Raw genomic sequence first — 15,182 nt, 5'->3', positions numbered from 1 at the left:
AAAGCGTACAGCAGAACTCCAAGGGCCAGGAGCCCTCCAGTAAACTCTCCTGGGGGAACCACCGGCTCGTTCTAGGAGGACTCAGCAAAGTGAACTCTGTTTGCTGACACTGCTTTGCAGACTGCCCCTGGGGCACAGCAACAGGAAGAGATGAAAGACTGAAAGGGAGGCAGTGGAGGCCTCATGGCATCTCAGCCGGTCTGTTGAGTAACTGACCCTCAGAGGCTCTGGTGGAACAGCACTCACAGGCCTCCCGCCCCACCTGCTACCTGCCCTGCATGTGCAAACAGCTTCCTAAGTGGAGAACACTCACAGCAGAGCAGTTCTGCCTCTGCAAGAGGCCTGCAAGGAAAGACAATTGACAACTCATGTCATTAGCTTCCTGGTGGCTGGGCCAAGCCCTTGCAGATGGTGCGAGATAATCTTTGCTTTTCCTAGAATTCAGCGTTCCTGCATTGCACTGCATCTGCCGAGATGTGCTCATTGCACAGGGAATCAAAAGCTGGGTACGAACAAATGGTAGAGGAGCCCGTGGGTGCCAGTCTGAGTCATCCCAAGCCCTATGCAGAGCAAAGGAGCAACTGCCAGGCATTTCTTGCAGCGCCCAACCTGGTTTCTGATACCCCAGGAATCCCTTCAGAGGGGTTTTTTCTTGTGCTCCTCTTAGAGTCAACAGGGGGCTTCCTACTGATTTCCATAGGATGGATCAGGCCTTTAAGATACGACATTCAATCAGAAAACAAAGTTCACAAAAGCCTTGTCACAGTGTTGTCTCCGTGTAGTGATGGTAACTCACAGGAACAATTCTCGTTACGTGGCTCCTGCCGTCCCTCCAGGAACTTGAACTGGGGTCTCACGCATCCCAGGGGAGGGCCTGAACCACCAGGCTAGAGAGTCATTCCCCCGCTTGTTCCCTGGCCCAACGACTCCGCATTGTCATTCTGAATGTCTACGAATTTGCCACTATGAACCACCACCACCTCCTCCAGCCGTTTCGTGACTGGCACCCAGACAAAAGATTCTGGCTAAAACAATTTGGCAAATTCACAAATAGTTTTGAGTCAACCGAAAGTGCATTTCTGGTGAATAAACTACTCATCCAGAACATTTCACCAAGCTCTATGGACCCTACGAACTCATGAACAAAACGACATATTCGTATGTGCCAGCAAAGGGGCTTTTGCTAAGACCTAGCTGCACAGGGTTGCACACACAGACGTGGCTGTAACTTTTCCACGGTGACCAGCGGTTGAGCTCCTCCCCGGGTGGCATTGGTGGGAGCACGAGCATAGACGCAGCCAGAATTTGAACCACTGTGTCGTCCAGTCCCGCAGGGGGACATCGTCTGCTGTAGCCAAGGCCTAAGACAGGGTTTCTCAAGCTTTTTGCTACCTTCCTAGACTGTGTCAGGGAGATCTCAGGGACCAGTAGTTGAGACACACTGAATTAAGAGACGCGAAATGGCCAAGCAGGCACGTGCCGGTGCATTTCATGGAAGGCCTGATCAGGCTGCTTCATTGCAATGGAACGGCACAGGGGGTCTTTGGGGAAAGCTGCCAGATTAAGCACGGGCTGAAAGTTAAGCATGTGCTTACATGCTGTGCTAAATCGGGACCCCAGGGAGTTCACCTCCGTTCAGGTTTGTCTTGACTTGAGCCTTTTGCTAGAGACTCCCTTGCTGTGGCTCTGAAGGCAAGGGACCTTGGCGCAGCCTCCTCTATAGACTTTACAGCTGCTCTTTTGACTCGCACTCTCAGGTGGCTCTGTGCAGGCGTGTAAATGTCGTGCACAATGTTGTAGAAAAGAACAAGGAATTCTCCCGTTCTGAGCTGGAAGCAGCCAATGCAAATGCAGAGTTTGCTCATCTTACTCGCTAAACTATAAAATGCAAATTAATCCGTGATAATCCTGGATCTAAACACCACTGCTCTTTGAAACCCCGAGCTGCATCCAATTTTTGCAGGGAGCCACCACAAATTCAAATGCATTTTGGCGCTTAGGGGCAGAGCAGGTGCTCAGGCTGTGAGACAGGGCCTTGCGGCTTTCAAGTTGACATCATGTAACATCACGCCCAGGCGGTTGTGTGGCGTGTGCAGATATGCTACAGCTGGAAGTCCTGCCCAAGCACCAAGGACACCATCAAGGCATTGGTAGAACGGATGTGAGGCGGAGGCTCTGGCTGCCATGTTAGAGTACAGCTTGCCAAAGGCTGGTCTTTCCAGGAAATGGTAGGTCACCCTCAGAACATGCTGCACAGAGAGAGACCAGGCAGCTGGGGACTATACGCAACATCTGCTTCTCTCTGATGACAGAAGCCATCTGTCCCCATTGACCACCCCACACTCTGGGGGGTTTGGGGTCAGGCCCAGCTAACATTTTTATATTGTATGTGCTCACCCGATGCAAGGCCTCTGGGAAGGTCCTTGACAGTAGAGCTCAAACCCAGGACCTCTGGATCTAAAAGCATAATTTGCGGCTTCCTGAGCTGAAAGACCCGGGTCTATAAGCTCATAGGCTGTAGCAGGCTCATCTCTCTCCATTTGGCCCAGCTGCTAGAAGGGGGCTGACTGAATGGGAAATGACCCCTATACACACGTTGCAAGTTGCGCAAAGACACTCTCTCAATGGCAAATCCAATCCCAAGGACAGACCAACTGAAAGAAAACAGTTCATTAAAAAATGAAAGTCCATGGAAAGTTCTAAAACCCCAGCTAGATCAAAAGAAAATTATCTGCTTCCCTACGTCTCAGAGTCCCAGATGCTTCCTACACCTCCACCCCCTCCCTGCCCTGCTGTGTAGGCCTGCATAGTCTATTGACGTCAGTGGCATCAAAGGATTATGGAGGAGAAATTAGGGACACCCAAAGTGAAAGCAGAAACAAGATTCAAAAGCAACTCTACACTGGCCAAAGAATGGAGCAAAAGCACCTAGGATTCCTGTCCCAGTGGGAGGGAGGTTACTGAGTCAACTAGAGACTGTGCCTCAAAGCCTGCAAAATATATATCTGGGCCAGCAATTCCCATTTCTTGCACTAGGGCTGGGCCCTTCTCAGATCTGGCCCTTTCATCCCCACCCCTGCATCCCAAACCATCACAGAGAGATGTTATCACAGGACATTCCATGCTGGGGGAGCTCCGCAAATTCTCAGAAAGCTGCAGAGAATTTAAGAAATATCACGAGTGCAGATAGGACACTGGAGAATGAGTTGTGTCTCAGAAGATCAGAACTGCTGTGTCACAGAATGACAAATCTTTGCTGTCATGGAATACTAATGGTGATGACTGAAATTCACATGGGTAAAACCGGAGGTTGGTTTTGATGTTGTTAGTGTTGTTCATGCTTTGGTTTCAGTATCATGCCCAAAGGGAATGTGGTCAGATTCTTTTCTTCCAAATTTCCCCTCTAAGTAATCCTTTAGCTGCTTCTTGGAAGGCCAAGTGAAGTCAAATAAACCACACTAAGCTCCAGCATCAGCATTATATAAACACTGAGACCATCATCATTGTGTTCCTATTACACCTCTGGCATTTAGGGCAGTGACGAAGTTCCTCCACTCCTGTCTGTTTCTGGCAAGTTTTTCCATGGTTCCCCAGCTGTGCCCAAGGTTTTTCAGCTCGGCTTCCACAGCTCTTCCCTGTGTTGTTTTCAGGTGGCCTCATTTTCGCTTGCCTTCAGGTGTCCATCTGATTGCTACTCTGGTGATGGAATCAGTTTCCATCTGAAGCACATGGCTGATCCATCTCCAACACCTCCTTGCTATGATGGTGCTCAGATCCTCTTGGCTGCACTGTGTCAATAGATCTTGGTTTGAGATTGTTCTGGGCCAAAAGATACGTAGGATTTTTCTGAGGCAGGTTGTAGGGAATGAAGACAGTTTGGACATGTCAGACTTTCTCATTCCCCAACATTCTGCACTATAAAGTAGTGTTGAAGGTACGCAGCTCTGATAAATCTTGAGTTTGGTTTTGGTGTTGTATTTTGGTGATTTCCAGACTGTATTTAAGCTCCTGAAGGTGTTCCTGTCTTTATAGATTTTGTTCCGGATGTCCTGGCTTGATCCACCGTCCTGACTGATGGTGCTGCCCAAGTATGTGACTGTTTCTACATTGGTGAGAACATGACCCTTTCCCTGTACTGGTGATGGTGAGGCAATATTAAAGGTCATGAGATCTATCTTATTGCGGTTGATTTTCCGTTCAATTTGCTGGCTGAATGCGTTGAGTCGAGTTGTTTTTTCTTGTATAAGACGATGGGTATATGATAGGAGAGCGACATCATCTGCGAAGTCCAGGTCTTGAAGGGATGAGAAGAGTGTTCATTTAATGCCTTTTGGCATGTCTTCTGTTGTACGCCGCATTACCCAGTCGATGGCCATGTTGAAGAGGATTGCAGACATGACACACCCCTGACGTACTCCTGTTTTGACTTCAAAACTGAGCTCACTGTGATCAACCCTGCATGTGAAGTTGAAATAGAAGCTTTTGATCACGTTGATTATACAGAAAGGAATTCCATACGCCTGCAGAATGCGCCATAGGCCGGTCCTGTGAATGCTATCAAAACCCTTCTCAAAGTCTATGAGGTTTATATAGAGCTGCTGTTGCCATTCTAAGCACTGTTCTATTATGTTTCGTAGAGTGAAGATCTGGTATGTGCATCCACGCCCTTTCAGAAAACCAGATTGCTCTTTTCTGAGACATGGAAACTAGCAATAGGGCAACCTCACGGAGTCAGATTCAGGGCTTCTTTGATGAGCTGTTTAGGGGGCTGACCTGAGCTATCCAACCCTCTGGAACTCACCTGTGCTCCAAACCCTGTTATGCCTTCACACCTGCCACCTCCAGGATCCTCTGCAGCAGACCTTTCCCTCACCCACACACACTCCCCACTCACCTGTTGTTGTGTTCCTGGCTGGAGATTCTGGCTCTTTCTTCCAGTGTCTTCTGCGAGGCCATAATCTTCCTGCACTTCCATGTCCACCTCTCTCGGGCAGGTGACTGAGTCTCCAGATTGAAATGCTCCCTCGAAGGCTAGCCAGCACTGTGTAGCCCAAGCTCAGCAATGTTCAAAATGACATTTGGGCCCAACGCTGAGCGCTAGGAGCCTGACTGTTCCTTCATACGCCCACCACAATTCGCTGCAATTGTGAAAGTTACAGAGGTTACTGCAAGGTGCAAATTATGCAGGTATGGGGCCTAGATTTCAGGGAACAAGGGTATACGCCCACTCTAATGCTGATATCTGATACCTATTCCCCTTTTAGAAACTGCATCCCCAAGACCAACCATCTTTCTAAGCACTCAGACCTGCAGTCTGGAAATAGCCAGTGTTTGTAAGGAGTAAGCGAGCAGAATAACTTCAGGAAGACCTTTACCCAGCATTATTATTTGGTGTAGGACCAACAATAATAGTACTTTGCATTTATAGGGAACTTTTCATCCAGAGATCCCAAAATACTTTACGTCTGCCAACTAACTTCATTATCACTGTTTCATAGAGGACACCAAGAGGGGAAAGTGTTTGCCCCAGGTCATACGAACAGCCATACTGGGTCAGACCAAAAGTCCATCTAGCCTAGTTTCCTGTCTTCTGACAGTGACCAATGCCAGGTGCCCCAGAGGGAATGAACAGAACAGATAATCATCAAGTGATCCATCCCCTGTCGCCCATTCCCAGCTTCTGGCAAACAGAGGCTAGGGACACCATCCCTGCCCAGCCCGGCTAATAGCCATTGATAGACCTATTCTCCATGAACTAATCTAGTTCTTTTTTGAATCCTGGTATAGTCTAGGCCTTCACAACACCCTCTGGCAAGGAGTTCCACAGGTTGACTGTGCGTTGTGTGAAAAAATACTTCCTTTTGCTTGTTTTAAACCTGCTGCCTATTAATTTCATTTGGTGACCCCTAGTTCATGTGTTATGAGAAGGAGTAACTAACACTTCCTTATTTACTTTCTCCACACCAGGCATGATTTTATAGACCTCTATCATATCCCCCCTTATTCATTTCTTTTCCAAGCTGAAAAGTCCCAGTCTTATTAATCTCTCCTCTGCCCTTTTCGGAACCTTTTCCAATTCCAGTATAAGGTGTCACAGTCAGTCGGTGGAAGAGGTGAGAATTGAACCTGGGTGTGGACTCTCAGTTCAGTACCATACCCATCAGGCCACGCTGCCCCTCTGCAGTGTGCTGAGTGGTTTAGAACAGCTGGGGAGATGAGCTCCCTGCCTCGATGATAGACCCAATCAAAAATGGAGTTTACTTTCTGTTTAAAACTTTGATGAAAATGAAATTTTTCATTTTCATCAGCTTCTTCGTTAGAATTTTTCAGGGTGGTTTTATTTTTTAAAATTCAGGGGTTGTTTGGGCCAACCCCCCCAAAAATGGAGGCAAAAGTTTCCATTTAATTTAAAATCCATTTTTCAAAAGGAAAAAAAAGTCTTGATGGAAAAGATTTCAGCCAACTCCAGTTTACAAGAGGTCAAATATTCCTTTGGGGAGCGGATTCATGTCTGCTTACAGCTGTGGAAGGAGACTACCCTAACACTGATGCTACTAATAAGCAATATGTGTAGTACGTACAATCATAGAATCATAGAATATCAGGGTTGGAAGGGACCTCAGGAGGTCATCTAGTCCAACCCCCTGCTCAAAGCAGGACCAATCCCCAATTAAATCATCCCAGCCAGGGCTTTGTCAAGCCTGACCTTAAAAACTTCTAAGGAAGGAGATTCTATCTACCACCTCCCTAGGTAACGCATTCCAGTGTTTCACCACCCTCCTAGTGAAAAAGTTTTTCCTAATATCCAACCTAAACCTCCCCCACTGCAACGCTTAACCATAAATCAACAGTGCAGCTAACCTGCCACGCTAGAATAATTTCCCCTGAGAGTAAAGCCCAGCGTGAGTCCCATTAAAAGTGAGAGCATCCAATAACTCTCTTCTTATTTGGAGTGGCAGAGGGGGCCCCATGCATTACGCTGCACAGTTCCCTTTTGGCAGTCGCTGATTAGCGTGGTGTGAGAGTGTCCCGGGTCAGAGAGCACCTGCAGTTTCTCTCTGCTGCATGGCTCATTTACAAGAAGCAGCTGCAGGTGTGAGAAAGAGAACAGAAAGTAGATACTGAGCAAGAAATGCCTGAGGAGAGGAAGGAGCAGGGGACTCAGAGGAAGCAAAAAGAAGGAGAAGAAAGTGCCACTGTGAGTGTGAGGGAACAGCCATGTTGAGTCCACACCTCAACCTGCCCCTTTTTGCCACCCGCTGACATTTGATTGCAGCTTCAGCTGCACTAAGCGTCTTGAAACGCGATCCAGTTTATGGGGGCAGGTGGCCTTTGTGGCTAGAGCACACAGGGATAGGCCTCAGGAGACCTGGCTTCTTTTCTCAGCTGTGCCACAAGTTTCTGGCATGACCTTGGGCAAGTCAGTGTCTGCGACTCAGTTTCCCCCCCTCTGTAAAACAGGGCGAAAGCTACTTTTGCGCCTCTGACTTGTGGGGAAACTTCACTCACTGTTGTGTGTAAACTGCCTTGAGAGGCTCAGCTACATGGGAGACAGAAGCAAGGGAACAATTTCCATTGAGCTTCCACCTACAGCAGGGAGGGTGTAAGAAATCCTGGCCTGGCTAGAATGGTTCTCAGTACTCCCGGGTACGGTATGGTTTGACTTGCAGGAATTCTGTGAGCCCGGATAGTATTTCCATTGCCACAAAGACAGGTGAGGATTCTCAAGGTGATTCATGCAACCCTGAGGCTCTCTCTAGAGGCCACAGCTTTTTCAGTTCTCCCCACTGCTCTGTAGACCACCGCGATCTAAATTCCCTCTCAATTTCATTATGCCTTGCTAAAAATTTCCACTGCAGTTCCATTCAGCTACAGTACAGACCCTTCTTATTTCCTGGGTTAGGGTCTGATCCAAAGCCCATTGACTTCAGGAGAGTTTAGGATCAGGCCCCTAAACTGTTCTATAGTGATGCTGTCCCTCACCCAGGAGTGGCTGCATTTCATCAGTGGGAGAAGCTGTCTTTGCTGGAGTATACACCACTGTAGCAGGTGCTGGAAGGGATCCTCTGAGGCGAAAGCTGCAGCCATTCATACCCTTTATGCCATCGGGATCTTTAAACAACCTCCAGGGGCTGAGGCCTTGGTTTGAAGTCCCACGTAAAATGTGGGTTTTGTTTGCTGGCTCTGCGCAGCTAACAAGAACAGCAGCTCTGATGGATGTTATCTGGGGCAGAAGGAGTCATTTGGCAAGACAGCTCACGACACAGGGAAAGGATTTTTCTTTCCACTTTGGTTGGTTGTAACTCCACTGGGCTCCTCTTTGCTTCCTACAGAGCTCTTGGCACTCTGGCCATCCTCCCTATAGCCAGGAGCTGCTCCAGAAACATTTGTGCTGTGCTTAAGGAGCATTGGTGGAAGGATGACAGCTGGGGGGCCCTGGGCACTGATGCTGAGTCAAGCCCTCCAGCAGTGGGAGCGTGAGCAAAGTCATTTGTGCATCATCAAAAGAACAGTCTTGTCCAAAGGTGGGCAGCATTCACCAGGCACTGCCTTCCCCCAAGGAGTCGGTGATTTCTGATGACTCACTGAGGCAGGTGACTCATTACCACACCTAAAAGAGGGGTGTAAGTGGGAGAGAACCTAAGATTTGGGCTGAGCAGTCCCACAGGAGGAACCCCAGGAGCGGCCAACTTTGAGAAGAAGGATTGAGCTGGTGTTATGTAAGAGCTGGTTCCTTAAGAAAGCCAAACCCCAGGACTGGCATGGGGTTGGGCAGTGCATGCCATGAGCACAGTGTTTGGGAAAGCTACCTATGCTCTTTATAACAGATGAGTCACCCGGCCTGAAGTGAGGTGCGTACGTAATCACGTCATATGTAGTAGCTCGTTACCACGATCAAATAAACGTTCTCTCAGGGGCACGCTTTACCCCGCCCTCCTTTGGGTTATTAGGACAAAGGTACTCACTGCTGCCTGACTGTTCATGGGGGTCCTGGTCTACCCAGTGCACCGAGCCTTGGAGACAGCAACAACAAAAAGAGATGAGGAGGGTGCATTTACCTGGGCCCGGTGCCGCAGCACCTTCGGCAGGCGAGAGTGAAAGGAACATTGTCACTGGCGTGCTCTCTCCCAAGGGTGGAGTGGGCAGCTGGGGGCATATGCACACTTGTCTTTTACTCTGTATCAGAAATGCCCTGCTTGCTGATGATACTGGCCTGAGGTGAAGTTTATCTCATGACTTAGTCACTGTTTGCATTTCACCAGCAACTCCAGCAGCTGCCAGGGGGGCGGGGAGCAGCTTGGTCAGCTCTGACAAAGCAATGAATCTTGTGACTCAGTTCAAAAAAAAAAAAAAGAATAGCATTGTTAATGCCAGCAAACATGAGCCTGTAAAGAACCCCCCCACCCACGGCTTTCTCCAGCACAAAGAACAATGAACCAACCACAAAATAAATGTTTTCTCAGCACTATTTTAGGGAGCCAGAACGTGCTCTCCGTGGGATTTCTCCTCAATAGGAGATTTTTTTCCCTATTCTGTAAATTGCCTTTCTTGGGCACCTTTCATCCCAGCCCTCTCATGGCTTTGAGGAAGCCATGATGGGGTCCATAAAGGGGTTTCCAATCCCTCCTCTAGAAAAAAGACCCTTATCTGGGCTTTCCCTAAGCCATTCACCCACAATCTGGAGTTCTTATAAATTAATAGCATATTTATCATAACAAAACGGTTGTAAGGGATATCAAACCTCGTGCTTTGGGGCTTAAGATGATCTCTGCCTTTTAGAGACCAGGATGAAATCTAATGTAGAGGGGGGGCAGCTTATCCCACATCTGCTGCTGTGGGGTTCTTACTCCTTCCCTGAGGGGTCTGGGGCTGGCCACTGTCAAAGATAGTGGATGAGATGGACCTGGCATGTAATCCAGACGGCCAGTTCCTATGTTCCTAACTACTTTTATTTTCACCCTCCCAATTCTTAGCAGCCTGAGAAATACAAAGAGGAGCAGAGTGGATGGGGAGTGGGCTGAGCCGTTTTCTAAGGGTTCAGTAAATGGGTTGGAATGAGAAGCATGACTTACATAGGAGGAAGCTAACACACCTCAGGTCTGGGAGAAATCATCCTGTTTCCAGGAAGGCTGAATTAACTGACACAGTGTTAACATGCAGGATTTAATGGCAAGATGAAGCTTCCTGGAAACTGAATGGTTTCCTGGAATACGTGCTAAGGGAATTGGAGACCTTTGTAAATAAGAGAGCAGTCCCCATCACTCTGCAAGTTCACACAGCAGGGAGACGTTTTCAGCATGTAGAAATTCTGTATAAGTCAAAATGAGATGCTACAGGGGAACCTCCCTCCCCACCCCGCACAGCCTCCCAAACCAGCGGTAATCACGATTCCTACCAACAACCGAGAAACCGAACCAAATACCAAAGCAGCCCCGCTTGATGAAAAGATCCCCAAATCCTCACACCCCAGCCTGACAAAGCAGTCCCAGAAATGGAGTTGTTCCCTAATGAATCCCAGCTCACAAACCCTCCCTACAAACTCACCCAAACCTCGCCCGCCCCAGGAGAGGATGCTGCCAAAACAGACCCACCAGGGCATGCCTACAATTCAGGATTTGCAAAGCATTCGCAAGGCACCTCTGCATCCATAGGGTGATTCTCTCACATTCATGACCATGTGTCCCTTTCAGGCAACTCCACCCCAACCTTGCCCCTCAAAACTCCAGCCAACGTAAATACCAAGCACAAAGCCCATTCTGGGAAAAACAGCCCAAGAAACAGGCTATTTCCCCATTACACAGCACCACCAGGGTCAGTCTGCAATGCCCAGAGGCTGCAGTGATGGGAACTAGATGCACAGAGACCAAAGCCCATGGCACACAGAGCGCAGAGTCCAATGACTCACAAAATAGAGACAAATGGACAAACCTAGCAATTTATCCCAAATTGACACATATCCACCATTTCCTGGCCAAGTGGGAAACCCCTCCCGCATCAGCGACCAACCTGGCCCATGTGAAATGGCGCCCACTGCTGCACAGCTCCAGCCGCTCAGATGGTAAGGCCACAGTAAGTCATTTTCCGCAGAAAGAGGACGGAGCAGGAGGAAGGTGTGTGGTTGGCACCTGTCCAAATACTGCATGGAGGTGCTGCACTGTTTGGCTGCTCTGAGAGTGACACTGGGTGATACCTGTGCCCTGATGAGCCAACGTCTACAGGCGACTCCCTAATTTATTCCATCAGAAGCAGGACAATGAGCTGTCCAGCCCTGTATCCTGACAGGGAAATGCCAGACCACCTAGCAAAGTGCGGCCCAGTCCCACGACTGGGATCCCGAGGGCACCGCCGCCATAGAGACAATAATAATAGTTCAGAGGAAGCCATGGAGCCCACGCGCCTCATCACACAACACCCCAAGATAGGCTGAGCCCTGGGGCTGAGCAGGTGATGCCTGGACCCAAGGGGCCGAGGGTCCTCGGGATTCCACTCTCCCGCTGCTCGCTGCAGTGATGCACTTTTTATTCCTACCAGGCAGAGACGGACCCAAGTCAAGACACTGGCTTGGAGCGTCCTACAGATTTCGGGGCTGGCCTGTGCTTTGCAGATGCTCGTCTGGTTAAATCACAGGACCAGGAGATCTGAGGGTTTCTCCTGGGTCTGCAACCAACTCCCTGGGCAACTGTGAGCAAGGCCTGGGCTGCAACTTCCCCATTGGTCCAACGGGTCTAATCACATGCTCCTGCCTCCCAGGGGTGACGTGGGGCTTTATTAAGTGCTTTACAACCCTGAGCTGGAAGGGCCCTTGAGACGCAGAAGGACGGCGTAAAAAGACTGCTCCCTTGTCAGCGAGTTAGATGTTTAAACAAAACAGAGAAAAAAGGCCCCGACCCAGGTTAGAAATCAGCCAACTAAACCAGAAGCCCCCAAGAGAACAAAATTCCCTTCCCCTCCCCCAGCATCACACTCTGCACCCCTCTCTCCTGTAACAGCCCCCATAAATAGATGGGCCTGATTCACCCCACAGCAGGGAGCAGGTTCCTAAACTGAGAGCCCCTACCCCTAGGGAGACCGTCATGCCACCAGCCCCCCTCTTCTAAACCAAGGGCACGGAAGCGGATGACAACTGGGGCAGCAGGGCAGGGGCAAGAGGAGAAGGCAGGTCCCTGGCCATGTAGGGCTTTACTGGTGAAAGCCGAGGCTATGCATGCCAGCTGGAGGCCAGCAAGGCAACTTCTTGTCCTTTCACCTCACAATGCGTCTCCCCTTCCTCCTGCATCATAGGAGAGCGTCAGATAGGAGCACCTGCCCAGCCTTCTCCACCCCCAGCAACGACAGATACACCTCTCCTAGCCCGTGCCTTGCTGCAAAGCAGTCCTACTCTGGAGACTCTCCTTCCGTGGACATCTGCACCATTCTCAGCCCTGTCTCTGCCTCTGCCTCTCTCTTTTATAAGGGGAAGGGACAGGACATCAGTGGTTTCTCTGTGAATTTTTATCCCTTTCTTAAAAGCTCCAAGATCTCCTATTTGGAAGGGCTGGGCCAGGAGCGGGGAAAGGCAAGGGGTGGGGAGGGACTGATATTCCAGTTAACCAAAGTGATACTAGGACGGTAGAGGGGATGTGTGAAGGGTCCCCGTGGCTGGCAGGTGGTTTGGGGGAGAAGTTGGCCTGCTATGGGTGAAATGACTTGTGAGCGAAGGCCCTATGGATTTAAATGGTGCACAAGCCCAGTGAAGGGAGAATTTCATCCCAGAGCCCTAACATCATTAGAGCAAAAAGAAAAGGAGTACTTGTGGCACCTTAGAGACTAACCAATTTATTTGAGCATGAGCTTTCGTGAGCTACAGCTCACTTCATCAGATGTTTACCGTGGAAACTGCAGCAGACTTTATATACACACAGAAATCATGAAACAATACCTCCTCCCACCCCACTGTCCTGCTGGTAATAGCTTATCTAAAGTGATCAACAGGTGGGCCATTTCCAGCACAAATCCAGGTTTTCTCACCCTCCACCCCCCCCCACAAATTCACTCTCCTGCTGGTGCTAGCCCATCCAAAGTGACAACTCTTTACATAATCAAGTCGGGCTATTTCCTGCATAGATCAAGGTTTTCTCACATCCCCCCCACCCCCATACACACACAAACTCACTCTCCTGCTGGTAATAGCTCATCTAAACTGACCATTCTCCAGGTTTAAATCCAAGTTAAACCAGAACATCGGGGGGGGGGGGGGGGAATGGTCAGTTTAGATGAGCTATTACCAGCAGGAGAGTGAGTTTGTGTGTGTATGGGGGTGGGGGGGATGTGAGAAAACCTTGATCTATGCAGGAAATAGCCCGACTTGATTATGTAAAGAGTTGTCACTTTGGATGGGCTAGCACCAGCAGGAGAGTGAATTTGTGTGGGGGGGTGGAGGGTGAGAAAACCTGGATTTGTGCTGGAAATGGCCCACCTGATGATCACTTTAGATAAGCTATTACCAGCAGGACAGTGGGGTGGGAGGAGGTATTGTTTCATGATTTCTGTGTGTATATAAAGTCTGCTGCAGTTTCCACGGTAAACATCTGATGAAGTGAGCTGTAGCTCACGAAAGCTCATGCTCAAATAAATTGGTTAGTCTCTAAGGTGCCACAAGTCCTCCTTTTCTTTTTGCGAATACAGACTAACACGGCTGTTCCTCTGAAACCTATCATTAGAGCAGTGATACTCAGACTGAGGCTTGCGAGTGGGTCTTTAACATGTCTCCTGTGGCTCTTTGCATCAGACACTGTGTGATTTAATTATTAACCAACCAGGATGCTTTTACTAGGTTATTAACCAATTAAGTTATTCAATTAACCAATTAAGTTATATATTGCACTAAGTTATTAACCGGTCCTACTGTTTAAATATGAATATACAGTACTGTAGTAAATGAAACTATGAATTCACACGACTGTGGCTCTTTTGGGTCCTGTTGATCACTAATTTGTCTCCTGAACCTCTGAGGTCTGAGTATCACTGCATTAGAGGATCTGCTTTCTGCACCAGTTTGCTGGAATATGTGGTAGGTTGGGGTTTTTTGCACATTATCTATTACTCAGAAAGCCCAGTTCTACAGCTTTGTTGTGGTACACGCTCCTGATCATCAGTTCTGGGCTTCTCCCTAATGTAAAGCTGACTCAGTGTCCCATGGAACAGGGGAACCTTCTGGTAAAGACCTTTCCACACCCTGTATTCCTGACTGCAACCAAAACTGTCCCTGGGGGAATCCAATGCAGGGGTCAGGAGAAGGCTCTGGGAGCTGTAGAGTTGATCACATGTCCGGAGGGTGTAGGGTGACCAGATGTCCTGATTTTATAGGGACAGTCCCGATATTTGGGGCTTTTTCTTATATAGGCTCCTATTGCCCCCCACCCCCCTCCCGATTTTTCACACTTGCTGTCTGGGCACCCGAGGAGGGAGTGGATGAGAGCAGCTGGCTCTTTATGTTAGATTTTTCACACCTCTCAGCAGCTTAATTTTCTAGGTGAGGTGTGGCTAAATGTAGTGCTGCTTACATGCCGGGACTTTCACAGCCTGGACAATGTGTTAGTACCGGGATCTGAGATGACAAGCACAATGACATGAAAACTATATGGGTTTCCAATTGTAATAGTCCCCTGGGGATCTCCACTCTTCGAGCAGTTTGTACTGAGAAAGCTGACTTTTAGGCAGACTTCCTTGAACTGTAAGTCATTCTTCCTAAAACTCTGGGGGTAGAAGGGGGGAATGTTTAGGAGCAGATGAATTAAGGCTCAAAGTCCAGTGTGCTCAGAGCCATTTAAAGTTGGTCTTCAGCAGGGAGACTGCTCTAGGTGGAGAAATTTTCTGCGACCTTTAAACAACCACTGATGGAGGAAAACCACTCTCCCTTCCCCCTCCAAACCATAGCCTGTTCTTGGCAAGCATTCAAATAAAGCTATAAAAAGCTAAATGAGTCCCAGAGGGAAGCTGTGGTTGTGTGACGTCATGGCAGATCAGCTGAAGTGTACATATGGCAGTCATCCCCAGGGACTTCCCTAAGGGTTTAAAAAACCAAAACTCTCCTCCCAGCTGACGTGTGTGGTGAGACACTCGGCCTCTCAGCCCCTGACTTAGAGGAACGGCATTATTTAGATTATGTAACTGCACGTTGGCTCCATAGCAATGTGAGTGCC

This window comes from Lepidochelys kempii, chromosome 13, assembly GCF_965140265.1.
Source record: "Lepidochelys kempii isolate rLepKem1 chromosome 13, rLepKem1.hap2, whole genome shotgun sequence".
Classification (NCBI taxonomy): Eukaryota; Metazoa; Chordata; order Testudines; family Cheloniidae; genus Lepidochelys; species Lepidochelys kempii.
The sequence above is the reverse complement of the archived record's forward strand: the minus strand, read 5'-3'. Positions refer to the sequence as shown.